The following is a 5,033-nucleotide window of genomic DNA, read 5'->3' on the forward strand; positions in this document are numbered from 1 at the left end:
GTTTGGGAAGGGGAGGATGGTTGTGTCACTGAGTTCTATGCTTGTTTGTGGGAAAAGCCTGCCTGCCGCCTCCCCTTCTATCTATCCTCTCTCTCTCTTCTGTTTACCGTTCTGTGTCATCGAGCCTTGACAGGGAGCTCCATGCTCATGTAGGCAAACATGGCAACCTTATCTACACATAACATCACTCGCCACTAACCCCTCATCTGCCTGGGATTGAGAGAGACAATCATCACCCACCGCCTCTACATGATGGGACAAACATGCTGACAACACGCTCGCATCGCGTGCGCGAGCGTTGCAAAATAATTTAAACGTACATGTTATTCAATTATTGCACACATGCTCGCGTGCGCCAACAAGTGTCTGCATTGCCAAGCGCTAAATAGAAGTCAGTTCTATTTGTGACGCTGAACGCGGTGCAAGTCCTGCCTCTCCCATCTCTCATTGGTTTATAGAAGCAGATACCCACGTCTATCTACTCATTGGTTATACCAGTGGGGGATTGAAAGATAAACTGAGTTTGGTCTGTCGCGTGGTAGCTATGAAAGTTGCCAATCATATAAAGTCCAAAGAAGAAAAGCCTGGAGGAGAGAGATGACTAGAAATGATTTGGTTGACCGTTTTATGTGTGGATTAATGTGTCGGAGTAGAGGACCATAAAACTCACATTTATATCCCAGGAAAAATTAGCTAGCAACTGCAAGCTAGCTAGCTAAATTGCCATAAATGTTTAATGCTATTCGACCTGTCACAATATTATAATTGGTTCAGAGTTTGTTTTGATATTTCAACCTGTGTGTCGTGATTGCGTTTGGTGTGGGGACAAAATCAATTTGCGACGATGGCCACGCGACGGCCGGTTTGGGTACGGTGTGAGGGTCACCTCACAATGTACTAAGGGTTATTCTATTTAATTTCAATATAAAATATAAAGAGTATAGGTTGACATCACGACCACTAGAGACACTTCATATCATGACTGTCATTTTTTGGGGTTTGTTATGCTCATCCCAGCAGGTGTTGTTGTTATTATAGTATGTTGCTAATGAATAAAATCCTGTTTGTAGTATACAGTCTTGAATAATATACCTGTGGGAAAATCCCTGGGCCAATTGATTTCACAGTAATCAAAATAGAATCTGCCTAACTTAATTACCATGGAAGGAGTGCTTGTTCTTTGGACACTGTGTTACTAACACTCAGACGAGCTTCAATGCATACAACTCCCTTCCGTGGCCTCCAACTGCTCTTAAATGCAGTAAAACTAAATGCATGCTCTCAACTGATCGCTGCCCGCACCTGCCCACGTCCAGCATCACTATCTGGACGGTTTTGACTTAGAATATGTGGACAACTACAATATACTAGGTGTCTGGTTAGACTGTAAACTCCTTCCGACTCACATTACGCATCTCCAATCCAAAATTAAATCTAGAATTGGCTTCCTATTTCGCAACACAATCATTCACTCATGCTGCCAAACATCCCTCGTAAAACTGACTATCCTGCCGATCTTGACTTGGGATGTATTTACAAAATAGCTCAACACTCTACTCAGCAAATTGGATGCAGTCTACAGTGCCATCCGTTTTGTCACCAAAGCCCATGTTCTACCATTACTGCGACTCTGTTTCTCTCGTTGGCTGGCAGCTTCATATTCGTCGCAAACCACTGGCTCCAGGTCATCTATATAATCTTTGCTAGGTAAAGCTGCCTTATCTCAGCTCACTGGTCACCATAGCAGCATCCACCGTAGCACGACTCCAGCAGGTATATTTCACTGGTCACCCCGAAGCAATTCATCTTTGGCACCTTTCCTTCCATTTCTGTCCCAATGACTGGAACAATTGCAAAATCACTGAAGCTGAAGACTCATATTCTCCCTCACTAGCTTTAAGCACCAGCTGTCAGGCAGCTCACAGATCAAGCACTGTACATAGCCATCTGTAAATAGCCCATCCATACTACTCATCCCATACTGTTATTTATTTTTTTTGCTCCTTTGCACCCGTATCTCTACTTGCATTATCTTCTGAACATCTATCACTCCAGTGTTAATTGTCTAATTGTATTATGGCCTTACCTCCCTAATTTATTACATTTGCACAACTGTATAGACTTTTTCTATTGTGTTATTGACTGTATGTTTGTTTATTCCATGTGTACTCTGTGTTGTTGTTTGTGTTGCACTGCTTGCTTTATTTGGCCAGGTCGCAGTTGTAATGAGAATTGTTCTCAACTAGCTTACCTGGTTAAATAAAGGTGAAATAAAAACTAAAAACTGGACCATGGTAATTGTCTCTGTAAACACAGATGAGCTCAGCTGCTTGGATAACAGGCAAGAGATCTCTCAAAATAAATGTCAATATAATATCATGAACACATATACGGTCGGCCTGAATTAGTCATAGGTGACCCTGACTTCAAGTGTTAATCTGTCATTATGAATACCTTGGCTACCTGGGTCACTAAATTTTCCCCACACAGTCCTAACTGGGGCAGGATGTCAACCACTCTGAGGAAGCAGCTGATCTGGGGTACGTAGCTGCCTTGCAAAATCTATATTTGGGCCGAATTATCCTTACCTTGAGTTGTGTCTGAAGGCCAATGGTGACAGAATCCAGAATAATCCATGAATTACTTCTGCCCCAACCAGGAGTTAGCATATTAGCATTGTAAAAATGTATGAACGTAAAGAGACGAACCGATATTAGCAATGCTGCACTGCAAGCCGAAACTTCCTCAAAAACACTTCAACCTAAGTTACAGTACCAGTCAAAAGTTTGGACACACCTACTCATTCAAGGGTTTTTATATATTTTTACTATTTTCTACATTGTAGAATAATAGTGAAGACATCAAAACTATGAAATAACACATATGGAATCATGTAGTAACCAAAAAAGTGTTKAACACACAAAATACATTTTATATTTTATATTCTTCAAAGTAGCCAACTTTGCCTTGATGACAGCCTTGCACACTCTTGGCYTTAGCATACATTCCCCACAACTCCAGGGACRACTCAAGTGTCAGCTTTTTGACTCAATTAAATCATTTATGAAGGAGAAAGGCTGTGGAAAAAGAACCTTAAACCACCCTTCTATCCTGTCGTGGGAGAATGGACATTTTTATCTCTCTTGACATTTTCACGCTATCATGCTGCTGACCCGAACCACACTGCTTAATCTGAAGATCATATTATTTTAAATGTTCCTTTTAAGCATGGTTCCAGCAACTGGTGGATGCGTAACCAGGTCAGCTCAGTGCAGCTGACTTGGCTCGGCTAAGTTCGGCTCCTGTGTSCCACTTCTGGAACAGAACTCTTTTAAGTAGTTTACCAGCCACCTACACTCCTAGACCAGATCCTGAAGGGCACGTACACTGCATGTTGAACCTATTTGATCAAGCGGCATTTCTTGTTCCCAAACTTTGCATGACCCCTCTGTCTCCAAAAAGAGCAACACAAGAGTAACTTGAGGCCTCGCTCTGCCCAAATGAGCTGACATTCCTSAGCTTTCTAATTGTTGTTATTTTGACCCACTGACCTCGATTTTTCCATCTGCTACTGTGCCAAATATCTTGGGTACTCTGGACAAAATGTTTTTCCCTTTTCGGTCATCAAAAGCTCGCGCAATGTCAATCTTACTTAATAGCACTGAGGCAGTGCAAATTGGGGTTGTAAGAAATAATAATATGATCATGAGTCCAGATTAAACGCGTTAGAGAGACAATTATAAATTGTCTCACAAAGTCTCTGTAACCATACTCCAGGTCAATAATGTAGTGAAGTCAGGTAAACCCCATGGACGACTTCTCGGACACAGAGTAATCTATTTCTACCCGGAAGTGGGAACTATGTCATTTTAATTCCAAATGATCCCACTCACTCTTTAACAGCGGCATTACTGCCCCTGAAGTCAGGGTTAACTATAGAGGTCTAATATATTTAACACCCATTTGATTCTGCCATTAAAATATATATTTGTAGCAAACACAGTTGTATGCTAGTGAACTAATACGGATGAATTATCGACATCCTCTAAATACGTGTAGTTTGTGTTTTTCAGAGAGCTTCGTGATAACATTGTACTCGTAGGCTCCGTTGAGCTTGCTTTTTAGTCCAGGAATAGGCTTAATCTGTATCTGGGAAACTGGCCCTTTGTGTTCTTGTCCAGTATCAAACGTTTTGTCAGTTAGTGTTTAATGTAGTGGTGCCAGTTCCCATTTATGTCTTTCACAAATTCATACACATTCACCTCGTCACAAATGTTTAAAGCAAATATCAAAGCCATGAATCCAGTGGATGTTATAGGCAAGCCAGATTTCATGAACATATTTCATGAAAACAGGATTCAGAACCAATACCAAATCTTTGTTGGCTTTAATCTTGGGTTTAGGATCAGTCACTGCGCCGAGTAGCCACTGGAGATCCATAGTCTTGAAATGAAAGAGCAGGAGACTAGTGGTGTTGTCCAGATCCATGGCACTCTTCGGGTAGATGACGTGATGGCTGGTCCTGCTCCCCACATCCTCCTRATAGCCCTTGGTTACTGCCTTGTACAATCTGATGATGATATCATTGGAGTTGATGAGGTCTACATAGTTAGAGCATTTGATGTTGGCAGAGTTCTCCACCACAGCACAGCGTCCACATATAGGTCAGAAGCACTTCTGAAACTAGAGGTCATCGCCCGGCTGTGTCGTACATTTGAGACAGTGACGTGCAGAGCTACTGTACTGGAAGTCCGGCAACCGGAGGGCATTTAAAAAAGAAATAGGATGGCTGTCCAAGATAAAAAAACAAAGATAGTGGTGATGCAGAGTAGAACGGTGAGAAGCCAACCTTTTCTGATCATGAAGAAATGCATTTTGTGGATAGTTTTACATTGAGGTTGCAGCCACATTTTTGGGGTGGTTCTAATTATCCACACTTGCCCAAAGTGCCCACCAGAAATCTCCCCTCCACCGAATACTGGAAACTCCATCTACCCAACGCTTTTAAATCCATGATGGGGAGTGTGAAAGTG

At 42.0% G+C, this 5,033-nt stretch overlaps 1 pseudogene; it reads right to left on the minus strand.

Moving 5' to 3' along the window:
- Window positions 1–4,032: 4,032 nt before the first annotated feature.
- On the minus strand, window positions 4,033–4,659 carry LOC111955495 (CMP-N-acetylneuraminate-beta-galactosamide-alpha-2,3-sialyltransferase 1 pseudogene; annotated as a pseudogene).
- Window positions 4,660–5,033: the final 374 nt, after the last annotated feature.

This window comes from Salvelinus sp. IW2-2015, linkage group LG31 (genome assembly GCF_002910315.2).
Source record: "Salvelinus sp. IW2-2015 linkage group LG31, ASM291031v2, whole genome shotgun sequence".
NCBI lineage: Eukaryota > Metazoa > Chordata > Actinopteri > Salmoniformes > Salmonidae > Salvelinus > Salvelinus sp. IW2-2015.